Source organism: Lynx rufus, unplaced genomic scaffold (genome assembly GCF_022079265.1).
Source record: "Lynx rufus isolate CCGP_SWC_20201006 ecotype Redwood Valley unplaced genomic scaffold, mLynRuf1.p SCAF_30, whole genome shotgun sequence".
Taxonomy (NCBI): domain Eukaryota; kingdom Metazoa; phylum Chordata; class Mammalia; order Carnivora; family Felidae; genus Lynx; species Lynx rufus.
The window spans coordinates 8860978-8877663 of NW_025814846.1; positions in this window are offsets into that span (position 1 = coordinate 8860978).

Genomic DNA, 16686 nt, shown 5'->3' on the forward strand with positions numbered 1-16686 from the left:
AAAGCTCTGGCTATAGTTGTTGTACACAAAATCAGGTCTATATTTGCTGTACAATGTTTGCTTTAAAAAAATGTATTCAAATTATTAAATCTTTTTTTTAATTAAAATATGGATCTCACAGACTTTTGCCTTGCTTACTATTACCAATTAACATATCCTAGAGGGTATTCAAATCACTGTATTTGGATCAATTTTATAGAAATAACAGAATCCCACATGCATTTTATGGGAATCTGAAAAATTGTCCAAAATGAGAGATGGTTTAACCAGTAAAATGTATAACTCATATAATTAAGGTTAAACCTGGAACTCAAGTAGATTTGATGAAATGAGCTACAAAATGTGAGAATTTATTAAATTACTCAGTAACCACCATAACTCAGAAAATCTGTTTTGGAAGTACTAATTAAGCATACATTCTAACACTAACTTCTATACACAATAGTAAAATAGAGAAGAAAAGCAGTAAAATCACTATTTCCTTAATACAGAACTCTACAGACATAAAACATTGTTAGAAATTTAAATTAAATAGGTCACAGTGATCCCTTTTGGTAAATTAGGCATATTTTGGTAACTTGATGAGGAAATAAGATTAAAAACTGAGAGAGATGACTCTATTATGAAACATATAATTGCAACAGTACATTTGGTCTTCCTCTGAACTCAATTCACCTATTCAAGAAAGGAAGAGATGACTATTGAAATAAAACAGTCAGGGACCTTGATAACAAGCCTTTATGTACCTGGAGCACTCCATGCTGGCTATTATCCTTTTTTTTTTTGTTTGTTTCCAAAAGAGCACCAAGGAGCAAGCCCAGATTAGTCCAAACCTATCCAAATGACTACCAAATTTGACTTTTCACTGACTTTTCCTCCTCATTTCAATGCTAAAAACAACCCAGAGGTGGAGACTTAACAGGCAAATGAAATATAAGATGTAAGAAGAAGCATATTCTGTCAACTGCACCTTTGTGAACACTGTCTATGGATTTCCTGCCCCTAATGCTTAAGCATCGCTCCTTTCCCACTTCAGCCCCTTTAAAACATTCCCTGGCTATTGTTCAAAGAGCAGTCTGATGCCTTTGCTGTGACTGTGTCCCTTCAGCTGCAGCTTTTGTCTCAATAAAGCCTTTGCCTGTTTTTTTAACTTTTGGTTTCAGCCTTGTTTCTATTGTTGCTGGGTCCAAAGACCTGAGTCCAGTAACGGAAATACCTCTTTACATCCTACAAGTAAGAATGATTTTGAAATAGTAAACAGAATGCTAATTTTATTAATTCTTCCCATTCTTAATTTGATTATTTATGATAAGTTATTTCTTTCCTGAGCTTTATTTCAATTACAACTTTTAAATGACAGTGTTAAATTGACAGCAAAACTCATCACTGTAAAAAGCCCAGTATTGAAATGGAACTCTGAGAGATAAAAAAAGATCTACTTATAAAGCCTTTCTATTTAAGAACTGTATACTAATTATCCAAAAATTATTGTCAAAGCATAATGCAGTATTCGAGATGGCAATCTTGAGAACTTTTTCTTAGAAATCAAGTAAGAATGTGCACATAACTAAATAAATTCAAAATTCATTATAGTAAAACTATTTGACCAGAGATCAAAACAAACCCTTAAGTGATGTTTATATCTATATTGCTGTGTTGTGATACACAGCGTTTGAAGACTATGCACAAATTATTAATATATATTCAATTTTATTAAATAATATTAATTTAAGTCCGGAAAGAGGTAATGGATATGTTTTGCCAAATTCAGAATAGACTTATTTGTTCCAAGAAAAGGGTAAGTGAAGAAAATAACTGTAACATAGTAAACATGAAATGTTTATTCAAAAACCATATCTGTTCAGGGCACGTGGGTGGTTCAGTCTGTTAATCGTCTGAATCTTGATTTCAGCTCAGGTCATGATCTCATGATTCATGAGATCAAGCCCTGCATTGGGCTCTACGCTGACCCTGTAAAGCCTGCTTGGGATTCTCTCTCTCCCTCTCTCTCTCTGTGCCTCCCCCATACACACTCTCTCTCTCTCAAAAAAAAAAAATCCATAGCTGCTCTATAGGAGTCAAGTTCATCACCATTTCAATCTTTTAAAAACATTTGCATAAATTCTAAACATTTATGGACCCAACTCTCAAGGCATTTTTTAATCATTATGAAATAAAACGTGAATAAAATTTGAAGATAGATCATCCAGAGATTTTGAAAATTTGAATAGCATTTTTATTCCTGATTTTTTGCATGGTGTTTCTGACTTAATGTCGATGTGTACTTATGTTTTAGAAAGAAGGACTATTCCAAATAAACATAAAACAGAGCATTTTATTCAGATTTTCTACATCATTGCTGACTTTCTGTCTAGTAGTTCTATCAGTTCTCAAAGAGAATGTTGAAGTCCCCAACTATAATTTCTTATTTTAATTTTATCATTTGTGCTGAATGCATTTTGAAGCACTGTTTTTGGTGTGTACATATAAAAGATCACTGTATTTTTTTGTTGTGTCCATCCTTTTATTATTATGTAGTGTCTCACTTTGTCTCTGGCAACTGTATTTATTCTGATGTCTGCTTCATGTAATATTAATACAGGCATCCCTCCATTTTTTTTATTAATGTTTCTATGGTATATATTTTTGCATCCTTTAACTTTCAACCTATGTATGAATCAAAGTGAATTTCTTGTAAAGAACGTGTAGATGAATTATGTAGTTTTTAAAACTAGTAGTCTAATCCATTTTATTTGATGCATACAGAAATTTTACATGTGAAGAAGTTATTGGTATGTTAGAACTTAAGTCTGATATTTTAGTATTTGTTTTCTGTTTGTTTTCTTTTTCAAATTCCCCTGTTTCTCATTTTTTGCTTTCCTGTGGGCTATTTAGAAAACTTGAAGGTTTTGTCTTGACTTATGTATTCTGTTTCTGAGTGTATCTCTTTGTATAGTTTTCTTAGTGGTTACTCTGGTATTACAATATTCATTTATCACAAGTCACAATTGACGGGTATCAACATTTACCACTTCAGGTGAAGTGTGAAAATTTTTTTTTAATTTTTTTTAACGTTTATTTATTTTTGAGACAGAGAGAAACAGAGCATGAACAGGGGAGGTGCAGAGAGAGAGGGAGACACAGAATCTGAAACAGGCTCCAGGCTCTGAGATGTCATCACAGAGCCCAACGTGGGGCTCGAACTCACGGACTGTGAAATCATGACCTGAGCCGAAGTTGGATGCTTAACCGACCAAGCTACCCAGGCGCCCTGAAAATCTTATTTTCATTCAGATATTTTTCTTTTCCTCAATTTTCCCCTTACTTTTAAATATAATTGTTTTGGATATCAAATGACAATATATTTTTTCTTTCAATCATCAAATATGATTTATAGAATTCATAAGATATATTTATCTACCTATATTTCTGCTCTTTCTGTTATGCTTTTTTTCCCCCTAATGTTTCAAAATTCCTTAATTAATCATTGTAGTTTTGTTTGGAAAACTTCCATTAGCCATTTTATAGAGTAAATGTGCTAGTAACAGGTACTTTTAGTTTACTAGTCAATATTTCTCTATTTTATCTTTTTACCTTTACTATTTCCTTTCTTCTACTAACTTTGCACTTAAGTTTTTTTTTTTCTTTTGTAGTTACTTGAAGTGTAAAGTTAAGTTGTTTGAGAGCTTTCTTTTCTCTAACATAAACATTTACCACAATCAACTATGCTCTTAGAAGTGCTTTTGTTGCATTCCACAAGTTTTGGTGTATTGTGTTTCCAATATCATTTGTTTTAAGGCATTTTTAAAATTTCCTTTTGACTTCTTTCATGCATTGCTCAAGACTGTGTTGTTTAATTTCCACATATTTGTGAATTTTCTGATTTTCCTTCTGCTATATATTTCTAGTTTCATATCATTGTGGTCAGGAAAGATACCAGATAGGATTTCAGTTTTCTTAAATTTGTTGACTTTTTTGTGACCCAACATATGATCTCTCTTGATGAATGTTCCAGTTCAGAAGAGTGTGTATTCTGCTGTTGGATGGAATGTTCCCTCTCTCTCTCTCTTTCTCTCTCTCTCTATATATATGTATTTTCTTAAATTCCACATACGTGTATATATATATGTATATATATATGTATATATATGTATATATACACGTATATACACACACACATATATATATATCTGTCAGTACATTTGGTACAAAGAGTTGTCCAAGTCTGCTGTTTCTATATTCATTTTCTTTTTATCTTGAAGATCTATCCATTGTTGATAGTGGAGTATTCTCCTTCAATTTTAGGATTGCTATCCATTTCTTCCTTAAGTTCTATTAATATTTGTTTTATATATTTCAAGTACTCCCATGTTGGCTGCATATATATTCACAATTTTTATATCATCACAATGGATTAATCCCTGGATGTTATATATATTGACCTCCTTCATCTTTTCAGACATTTTAAATTTCGTTTATTTGTTTGGTATTAGTATAACCAGCTCTGCTCTCTTTTTGCTACCATTTCAAAGCATATCTTTTTCCATCCCCTTTCTTTCAATCTATGTGTGCCTTAACATGAATCTTTTGTAGGCAGCATATTTATGCATCTACTTTTCTTTTTAAATCCATTCTGCCACTCTACATCTTTTTATTAGATAATGTAGTCCATTTATATTTAAAGTTACTATTAGTACGTAATAAATAGCTATTGCCTTTTTGTTGTTTTCACTCTCTTTAGTAGTTCTTTTTTTTCCCTTTCTTCCTTTTTTGCAGTTTTCCTTTGTGTTTTGATGACTTTCTGTAGTGGTGTACTTTGATTCCATTCTGTTTTATCTTTTTGTATCTACTACAGGTTTTTTCTTTGTGATTACCAGGAGACTTGACAATATCTTTAAAAAATTTTTTTTAATGTTTTTTATTTATTTTTGAGACAGAGAGAGAGAGACAGAGCATGAGCAGGGGAGAGACAGAGAGAGAGAGAGAGAGGGAGACACAGAATCTGAAGCAGGCTCCAGGCTCTGAGCTATCAGCACAGAGCCTGATGTGGGGCTCGAACTCACAGACTGTGAGATCATGACCTGAGCTTAAGTCGGACGCTCAACCGACTGAGCCACCCAGGAGCCCCGACAATAAATACCTTATTGTTCTAGAGTTTCATTATCATGTGTTTTTTTTGTGGATATTATTGAGGGTTTTTTTTGTTGTTTTCTTTTCAGCTTTGAAATCTCTCAACCTCAATTTGTTCTCTATAGTTAGTCTTTCGTTTTCTTCTCCCTTCACCCATGTTCATTTGTTTTATTTCTTAAATTCCACATATGAGTGAAATCATATGACATTTATCTTTCTCTGAATGATTTTATTTCTCTTAGCACAATGGTCTCTAGCTCCATCCATATCATTGTAATTGTCAAGATTTAAGTCATTTTTATGGCTGAGTAATATTCCAGTGTGTGTGTGTGTGTGTGTGTGTGTCTATACCCACTTTTCTTTACCATTCATCAATTCATGGACATTTGGGCTGTTTCCATAATTTGTCTAGTTCCTTTAGATATAAGGTAAGGCTGTTTATTTGAGATATTTCTTGCTTCTTGAATTAGGCTTGTGCTGATACAAACTTCCGCTTAGAATTGCTTTTGCTGCATCCCAAAGATGGTGGATTGTTTTTGTTTTTTGTTTTATTTTATTTTCATTTGTTTCTAGGTACTTTTGGATTTCTTCTTTGACTTAGTAGCATATTGTTTAGTAGCATGTTGTTTAACTTTCATGTAATTGTGGTCTTTCCGGATTTTTTTCTTGAACTTGATATCTAGTTTCATAGCACTCTTGTCAGAAAAGATGCATGTAAGACTTTGATTTTTTGAAGTTATTTAGACTTGTGTTTCCCGACTAATATTTGATCTATTCAGGATAATGTTCCATATATACTTGGAAAGAATGAATTTTGCTGTTTTAAGATGGAATATTCTGGGGTGCCTGGGTGGCTCAGTTGGTGAAGCGTCTGACTTCAACCCAGGTCATGATCTCGCAGTTTGTGGGTTTGAGCCCCACATTGGGCTCTGTGCAGACAGCTCAGAGTCTCCAGCCTGCTTCAGATTCTGTGTCTCCCCTTCTCTCTGCCCCTCCCATGCTCATGCTCTGTCTTTCTCTGTTTCTCAAAAATAAGCGTTAATTTTTTTAAAAGATGGTATATTCTAAATATGTTTGTTAAATGCCCTTTCCCAATGTGTCATTCAAAGTCATTGTTTGCTTACTGATTTTCCGATTAGGTGATATGTTCATTGAGGTTAGTGGGGTGTTAATGTACTTTTCTATCATTGTATTACTGTTGGTTAGTTTCTTTATGTATATTATGAACTTTTTTATGTTTTTGGGTGCTTTCATATTGGGTGCATAGTTTTTACAATTGTTTTGTCTTCTTGTTTGATTGTCCCCTTTATTATTATATAGTCCTTTCTCTCTCTCTTATTACACTCTTTTTTTTAATCTATTTTTGATGTAAGTATTGATGCTCAGGTTTCTTTTTGACATCCATTAGCATGATAGACGTTTCTCCATCCCCTCACTTTCAACCTGCAGGTGTCTTTAAGTCTAAAAGGAGCCTCTTGTGGGCAACATACAGAAGAGCCTTGGTTTTTTTTCTTTGTTTCTTTGTTTGTTTTTATCCATTCTGTCACTCTACATCTTTTGATTTGAGCATTTAGTCTGTTGCATTCAAAATAATCCTAATTGGTATGCATTTATTGCCATTTTATTACTTGTTTTGTCATTTTTTTAACTTTTTCTCCTATCCTTCCTTCTTTCTCTTTCATTCTTTCCCAGATTTCTTAAAGATATATTTGGATTTCTTCTCTCTATTTTTTGCATATCTATTAGTGGTTTAGATATGTGATTACTGTTAGGTTTGTGTATAACATCTTCTGCATATAGCAGTCTATATTATGTTGATGATTGTTTAAGTTTGATCCCATTGTTTACTTTCTCTTTCTCACATTTTAGATATATGGTATCCTATTTTACATCTTTTAATTTGGTTAGTTCCTTGACTGATTTTCTTATGGAACTATTCATTTTAAATGCTTTTGTATTACCTACTTCCATACTGTCATTTTTGTACTTTTCTTTCCACTCACTGTCCCCTTTAATATTTCCTGCAGGGCTGGTTTGGTGGTTATGAACTCTTTTAGTTTTTCTTTGCCCTGTAAACCTTTTTATCTCTCATTCTATTCTGAAGGATACTTTTGCTGTATAGAGTATTATCGGCTGCATATTTTTCCCATGTGTCACTTTGAACATATCATGTCACTCCCTTCTGGTATGGAAAGTGTCTACTGAAAAACCCACTGATAGTTTTATGAGGTTTCCCTTGTATGTAACTGTCTTCTTTTGTCTTGCTCCTTTTTTTTTTTTTTGAGAGAAAGAGCAAGCGAGCAGGGGAAGGGAAGAGGGAGAGGGAGAGCCTAATGCAAGGTTCAATATCATGATCCTGAGATAATAACCTGAGCCCAGATCAAGAGTCTGCTACTTAACTGACTGAGCTCCCCCATCTTCCTCCTTTAATTTTTTTTTATCACTACATTTAGCCATTTTAATTATTGCGTGTCTTGGTGTGTATCTGCTTTTGTTGATTGTTTTTTGGGGGGTTCTCTGTGCCTTCTGCATCTGGATATCTGATTCCTTTTACAGAATAGGGAAGTTTTCAACTATTGTTTCTTCAAATAAACTTTTTGCCCCCTTTTCTCTCTCTTATCCCTCTCAGATCCCTATAATTCAAATGCCATTACGTTTGATGGATTCACTGAATTCCTTATATCTGTTCTCATTATGCATAATTTTTTCTTCTCCATTTTGTTCAATTTGATTCCATTACTCTGTCTTCTAGGTCATTAATTGATTTCTCTGCTTCTTTCTTCCTGCTATCTATTCTATCAAGCATTTTTTTCTAATCTTGTTTATTGAACCCTTTATCTCAGCTATGTTATTCCTTATATCTCTGTTGAGTGTCTCATTGAAGTCTTCGACCTTTTTCTCAACTCCAATTAGTATGTTTATGATAATTAATTTAAATTCCCTATCAGTCATGTTACTTTTACCTGTTTCACTTAGATCTCTGGCTGTGGCCTTGTCCTGTTCTTTCATTTGGGTCAAATTCCTGTTTTCTCATTTTGTTGAAGTCTCTGCCTGTTTCTCTGTTTTAGGAAAGTCTTCTATGTCTCTTGCTGTTGAAATTAATGGCCTTATGAAGAAGACATCCTGTAGTGCCCTGCTGTGTAGAGTCTCCTGTTCACCAGAGCCTGGTGCTTCAGATATTGTCTCCAATGTATGCTCACTGTGCTCAGCTGTGATGTCCTGGCCACTTTATCCTTCAGGCCAGTAGTCTTCATTGGCTTTCTTTGCTTGTTTTGTTCATTCTTTGGTCCCTGGACTGAATGAGATGAGTTTTTGCTAAATGTTCTCTAGTGCTTGTGAAAAGAGACCTGTTGCCACTACTGCTGCAACTGAGGCCTTGCAAAACTCCTGGGTTGAGAGACATGGTGTTGACTGAGGTTTAGACCTGTCTTCTTGGTGAGGCAACCCACATGCTGGGACTGATGCAAGTTTGATTGGGAATGGAGGTTTCACTAGAGCACAGGGAGAGGAGAGTAGGAGGCTTGGTGAAAGCAAGTTGGTAGTGAGTGTAGGAGCTGTACTTTTTTCTACACATAGCCCTGTGTTTATGCTGAGGGGTGGTAGAGGGAAATGGAATCTGCCAGTTCTTTTGTTCATGGAGGGGTGTTTCAGTGAATGCTGCCTCTTTGGGATATGCTCTGAAATGAGGAATTAATGTCCCCACAGTGTGCCACATGCACTGGAGAATGCTATTTCCACTCTGTATGTCCCCAGGTTGTTTTCCATGCCTCTCTCCAGGAGTAGCCCTAATGCCCTCTGGGCTCTCCCTGGGCCAAACCCACTGATCTTTAAAACTCCTGGATCTAAGCACTGCTGATTGAAAGAACTCACAAAATTCAGACCCTCTTGCTTTCCAAGTCAATTGCTATGAGAATTCATCTTCCTTGTTTGAGGTCCCTTGTGTATTGGTCTGTCTTTTGCCTTTCTCTACAACTGCAGGTTTGGGAGAAAGCTGGCTATGGTGGCCAGGATCCATTTCTCTCCTAATCTGTGTGTCTGCACTTTCTACGTTCTTTGATGTGACTTCTTCTATATGTTTAGTCATGTCATTTGTTCTGTCAGTTTCAGGTCATTTTCTAGGGCACTTAGGATGATTTTGTAGTTATCTGGTAGTATTCATGGGACAAGATGAGGCTAGGGTCCTCTTGTTCTGCTACCATCTTCCCACCCTTCTCTGTAATTGCCATTTAAAAAGTAGTTTTGATGACTCCATTAAAGTCCTTGTTATTTAATTCCAACATTAAATTTCTCTCAGTGTTGGGGTCTGTTAATTTATTTTTTTATTCAAATTTTGGTTTTCATATTACTTACTACGATATGTCATTTTCAATTGTATGCTGGGCATTTTGGCTATTATGTCTGAAGGCTTTAGCTCACATTTAAATCTTTACTTTTAGCAGGGTGTGATGCTTTTTAGTTCTACTACACAGGGTCTGGCTTACTTTTGTTAACTGTAGTACATCGTGCCTGAGGAGTTTCCAGAGGTCATGCTGCTTATTATTTTAGGTGGAGAAAAACAATCTCTGGTCTGCAAGGATAAAAAGACTCAATAGATTAAGCCAGATTTTGACTCAGCCTCCTTTATTCCAGTGCATCCAGGTTGCCTAATTTTTCTTTGTGTGAGAGTGGAGACTATGGTCATTGTGGACAAGAGGCTTCCCAGTTCAGGTCACTTTCTGTGACAGTGTTCCCCTTATTGGTACTCCCTGTATAGCTTGTGAATCTCAGTGAAAGAAGCAGTCTCAGTCCCAGTGGCGAAGAAGAACACCTTCACTGTCCATTTATTTTCACTGATTCTCCTATGGATCCCAGTGCTATTGGTCTCATATGCACTGTCAGCTGGTATCCAGTTCTTTATAAGAAAGGTTTAAGCTTTCTTGGGATAACATAGATTGCTAATTTAGGTGTAAGGAAATGCTAGGCTTGGCTCACCATTTTCTGTTTTGCTGGAGGTCATAAAACACTTGGCTGTTGTGTTGTTATTCTTTTTTTTTTTATATATGAAATTTATTGACAAATTGGTTTCCATACAACACCCAGTGCTCATCCCAAAAGGTGCCCTCCTCAATACCCATCACCCACCCGCCCCTCCCTCCCACCCCCCATCAACCCTCAGTTTGTTCTCAGTTTTTAACAGTCTCTTATGCTTTGGCTCTCTCCCACTCTAACCTCTCTTTTTTTTTTTTCCTTCCCCTCCCCCATGGGTTCCTGTTAAGTTTCTCAGGATCCACATAAGAGTGAAACCATATGGTATCTGTCTTTCTCTGTATGGCTTATTTCACTTAGCATCACACTCTCCAGTTCCATCCACGTTGCTACAAAAGGCCGTATTTCATTTTTTCTCATTGCCACGTAGTATTCCATTGTGCACAGCAAAGGAAACAACCAACAAAACTAAAAGGCAACCAACGGAATGGGAAAAGATATTTGCAAATGACATATCGGACAAAGGGCTAGTATCTAAAATCTATAAAGAGCTCACCAAACTCCACACCCGAAAAACAAATAACCCAGTGAAGAAATGGGCAGAAAACATGAATAGACACTTCTCTAAAGAAGACATCCAGATGGCCAACAGGCACATGAAAAGATGTTCAGCGTCGCTCCTTATCAGGGAAATACAAATCAAAACCACACTCAGGTATCACCTCACGCCAGTCAGAGTGGCCAAAATGAACAAATCAGGAGACTATAGATGCTGGAGAGGATGTGGAGAAACGGGAACCCTCTTGCACTGTTGGTGGGAATGCAAATTGGTGCAGCCGCTCTGGAAAGCAGTGTGGAGGTTCCTCAGAAAATTAAAAATAGACCTACCCTATGACCCAGCAATAGCACTGCTAGGAATTTATCCAAGGGATACAGGAGTACTGATGCATAGGGGCACTTGTACCCCAATGTTCATAGCAGCACTGTCAACAATAGCCAAATTATGTTGTTATTCTTTTTGTACTCTGTCAGTAACCAATAGACTTCTTCCTTCCCACCTTTCAAAATTTTGCTGTTACTATCTCTTGTGACATTTCCATGATTTCTCATTGTACTTTGTGGGGGGAAACCAAGGAGAAAAATATTCATGTCATCTTGTCTGCAATAAAATGTTCAAACAGGTTTAAAGTATATTTAATTTCTTGAAGCTGAACACAAGAATAGCGAAGAAAAAAATCTGAAAACTTAGGCAATGGAAATATTTAAAATAGGGCATTCTTATGTGAATATTTTCCAGAAATTCTTAGTTTTACATATTTTAGACTTCTATGAAAGTAATAATTTAATAATTATTTCTGGAGTTTTTTTTTTGTTTCTTTGTATTTTGTTTCTTTGTTGTATTGAAATTCATCAAAGAAACTCAACTCTCCCAGATTTTTGTTTCTCACTTTTTCAAACCTTGCTTAAAATTGTAAAATATAGGGGTGCCTGGATGGCTTGGTTGAGCTTCCAGCTTTGGCTTAGGTCATGATCTCACAGTTTATGGGTTCGAGCCCTACATTGGCCTCTGTGCTGACAGCTTAGAGCCTGGAGCCTGCTTAGAATTCTGTGTCTCCCTCTCTCTGCTTCTCTCCTGCTCATGCTCTGCCTCTCTCTTTCCTTCAAAAAAATAATAAATAAAAACTTTATTTTTTTAAAATTTGTAAAATATAACATGCATACAGAAAAGTGTCTGAAACAATATGTACAATGTAAGAAATATTTTTCAGGAGTTCTGATAAGGTTTAAAAAAATCTACTATCATGTTTTAGTGCAAAGTAAAAACAATTATAGCCTTATGGGGCACCTGGGTGGCTCAGTCCGTTAAGTATCCAACTTCCACTCAGGTCATGATCTCACAGTCCATGAGTTCAAGCCCTGATCGGGCTCTGTGCTGACAGCTGGAATCCTGGAGCCTGCTTCAAATTCTGTGTCTTCCTGTCTCTCTCTCTATCCCTTCCCACTCGCCCTCTGTCTCTCTCTATATACAAATAAACATTAAAAAATGTTTTAAATTAGGACTTTAGAAACATTTGTGCAAAGTCAATAGGAGAGCAAAAGAGAAGCTATATTTGTAGGCAAAGATAAAAATTATTTTAATATATTTTACGTGTCATTTAAAATGATGGATTAGGGAATTCTAAATATCTACCCCTACATTAAAGCCAGGAAAAAAAAAACTGGGAAAAACTGTCAAACTCATCATTTTTGGAATTTTGGAAATTAATGTAACATGTGCCACAGAAACTATGGAATGCTTATTCAAGAACAATGGGTGCATCTAGTAAGAATAGTAAATTACAGGTTGTGGCATATTAACGTATACAGGTACCATCCCATTTCCCATCTTGTTGGTCTTGAAAAATAACAGCTCACAGTATTAATATCAGATGGAGCATAAGATTGGTGCAGTACTTTCAAAGTCTCATGCCCAAATAGTTACAATTTAATACGTTTTTTGTTCCCTGGAATATCCTACTCCAAAGGCTTAACTTTATTTTGCCTGACATGAAACTCAATGCTAGAGCTTTGTCTTGGGGACAATCCCAAAATCAGTTATAGGCAACTATTTTAGTTTCTGCTACATGAGATAAGAGTTGAGGTAAATAAGAGACTGTCGAAATAACTGTGGAGAAAATCAGTCTGTCACCTAACTTGCTTGCACCACACAAATGCCCAATGCTGTGTTTCTGTGGATCCATCCCTCTAATGGGCCTGCCTCCCTCCCAGTGCTGCAAGGCCCCTCTGGAAGGGGAACACTGATGGCAACGTGAGCAAAGCCTGCCCCTCCCTTCCCTGTGCACCTTGCAGATCCACCCAGACTAATACACCCTTGTCCAGATCCCATCGAAACAGCACCACAAGCCAGCCAGTATGCAAGTAGCCAAGACTGGGGCCACACCACTCCACAGTTAGTCCTTCCCCTGGGAGAGGGGAAGATAAAATACACACCAGTCTGACTATGGCCCCAATAGTGGGCTTGGGGCAGATATTGTGTCTGACTACAGCTCCGCCCACCAACACAAGTTACTCCAGACAGCACAGGGGAAGTGTTCTGCAGTTGGGAGCTACTGCAGGGACAAGCCAAAATGACGAAAGGGAAGAATTCTCCTAAAAAGAAACTCCAGGAAGTAACGGCAGCTAACAATTTGATCAAAAACGATTTAAGCAACATAATGGAACAAGAATTTAGAATAATAGTCATAAAATTAATCGCTGGGCTTGAGAAAAGCATAGAGAACAGCAGAGAATCTATTGCTACAGAGATCAAGGGACTAACAGTCATGAGGAGCTAAAAAATGCTATAAATGAGGTGCAAAATAAAATGGAGGCAGCCATAGCACGGATTGAAGAGACAGAGGAGAGAATAGGTGAATTAGAAGATAAAATTATGGAAAAAGAGGAGGCTGAGAAAAAGAGAGATAAAAAAATTCAGGAGTATGAGGGGGAGAATTAGAGAACTAAGAGATGCAACCAAATGGAACAATATCCATATCATAGGAATTATAGAAGTTCAAGAGAGAGAGAAAGGGGTTGAAGGTGTACTTGAACAAATCATAGCTGAGAACTTCCCTGATCTGGGGAAGTAAAAAGGCATTGAAATCCAAGAGGCACAGAAAACTCCCATCAGCTATAGCTTGAATCAACCTTCTGCATGAAATATCATAGTGAAACTGGCAAAATACACAAGGATAAAGAGAGAATTCTGAAAGCAGCTAAGGATAAACAGGCTATAACTTAAAAAGGTAGACACATAAAAGTAGTGGCAGACCTACCTGCTAAAACTTGGCAGGCCAGAAAGGAATGTCAGGAAATCTTCGATGTGGTGAACAGAAAAAAATATGCAGCTGAGAATCCTTTATCCAGCAAGTCTGTCATTCAGAATAGGAGAGATAAAGGTCTTCCCAAACAAAAACTGAAGGAATTCATCACCACTAAACCAGCCCTACAAGAGATCATAAGGGGAATTCTTGAGTGAAATGTTGCAAGGACCACAAAGTGCCAGAGACATCACTACACGCATGAAACCTACAGACATCACAGGGATTCTGCACCCATATCTTTCAATAACACTGAATGCAAATGGACTAAACACTTCAACCAAAAGACATAGGGTATCATAATGGCTAAAAAAAAAACAAGACCCAACTATTTGCTGTCTAGAAGAGACTCATTTTAGACCTGAGGACACCTTCAGATTGAAAGTGAGGAGATGAAGAACTATCTACCATGCTAGAAGTCAAAAGAAAGCTGGAGTACCTATACTTATATGTCACAACTGGCGTGACAAACACCAAGGTTAGGGTCCTGAGGGTAGGGGAATGTAAGAAAAAAAGAGAGAAGAGAAAGTTTGGGAACAAGAGGGTCCCCTGGGCTGATGGCCCAAGTGACGGCTTTATTGTTGCTGTACACAATTTTTTATATTCAGACTCTTATAGGTCAGGCCATTTTAAGAATAAACAGGTTTTATATAATCGCTGTCAACCAAAACATTTAGTTTTGTGTTTCTTGTGCATTTTCTAGACGGGTCACAACAAGACCTTGTTGATAAGATTGCTAGCAAAACACAATTTTTATGTTTGTTTCTATTTGACTTGGGATAGAAAAAGGGAGGTAGCATTACTACCAACACCTGCAGACCACAGGCTTCAGGAATTAACTTTCTCAGCCTTGACAAGGCTTTCGTATGCCCTTGAAAGTGGGGGAATGGGAGGGGGAACCACTGGGTTGGCTTGAGTCAACAGGGAACGTTGCTCAACCCGGTCTCAGCCTGGCACCGGGGCCCGGCCCCCCACATGTCCCCCTATTGTTTGTAATTGTAACATGTGTATTTTGGCTTGGTATGTGGTAAAGGCAGCAAGACCCCATCTCCAGAAATAACACAGTAAGACAAGTATAACAGATATTATGGAAACAATTTTAATAAAGATCTAAAAGGAATGCTGAAGAATATTAAATGGATTAAACCCATTAAGTTGGTGTAGTATGGTTTTAGCGAGAGCTCCAGGGTCAGGGAAACGGAGTGAGCTACTTGCAACAGCATTTATCTTTTTTTGTAGCTGTAAGAGGTCTAAGCTAGTATTAGCATTATGCCAAACTCCTTGTAAATGACGATGCACTTGTCTCCATGTCACATTGGTATACTCTAAAGGGGTAACACAGATATGCTTATATGCATCATGACAAATTAAAGAAAGTTTGGTACGCAAAACAGCAAACTGATCACTAAGATATATCAATGTTTTTTGTAGTGCCTCTAATTGGACTTTTAATTTACGGTTTATTTGTTTTTGAGTGACAAACACCTTGGATACATTCTGAGCCAATTTATTTACATGGGATGCCGTTTGGGCACTTTTATGTAAGGATATTATAGATACAGTTGTAGAGGCAATTACAGTTACTGCTGCTAAGAGTCCAGCAATTAAGAGTTTAAGAAACCGTTTGGTCCTGCATAGCCGTTTACTGATTTTTAAGGCCAATTGTATCTTATAATTAGGATATCAAGGTCCTGTAACATTTATTGGCAATATCCAATAGGGAGGTTGTAAGACCAGATAAACCTTTATTTCACTTTTAGAGGGTTTATCTACTGGTAGACAATTGGTTAAAACACAAGCAGGACACGTCAGCTGGTATAACTGATGACCATTTTTTTTACTGGAGTAATGGTCCCATCTCCAACAACCAGATTGTAGGGTGGAGGAACACAGGCATGCAATTGCATAATTGGAAAAACATAATATTCTGGAAAACTAAAGCTGTTATTAGTATATATTTTATTAAAGGTAGCATATAATTTTTTTTTAATTTTTTTTTCAACGTTTATTTATTTTTGGGACAGAGAGAGACAGAGCATGAACGGGGGAGGGGCAGAGAGAGAGGGAGACACAGAATCGGAAACAGGCTCCAGGCTCTGAGCCATCAGCCCAGAGCCTGACGCGGGGCTCGAACTCACGGACCGCAAGATCGTGACCTGGCTGAAGTCGGACGCTTAACCGACTGCGCCACCCAGGCGCCCCTAATTTTTAAATATCAGAATGAATTTTTTTTTAGGGGATTGTAAAATGGTTTGTGGGATAATCTTGTGGTGTACCTGTACCTTGCTAGGAGGTGGATCCACGACCCTGGGATTAAGAGTCCCATGCTCTACCGACTGAGCTAGCCGGGCCTTTCAGGAATAATCTGTAATGGTATAGTTTATGTCTTTAGGAGTCATCCTCAATGAAGAGGATTGGGCACATATACCCCAAGGTGAGTCCCCAGTAAGGCCTTGACCAGCTGAGGGACATATAGGAAGATTTTGAGGGGTATTACACGGTCCAAAAAACATCCATTTTTTTAATAATTTTCTTTTTTGCCAATAAGTGGCAACGGAGCGGGGTACCATTCAGAAGGACGCTTGCCATTTTGCCACATAGTATAAGTAATAGACCGCCCTACTGGTTTTGTACCCAAACACCCATAAGCAAGTTTGTACGGCGTAGACTCCCTTTGTAGGCAGATGGGTACTTCTGCGGAGAGTGCCATCCAATTTATAGAGGCCGACAC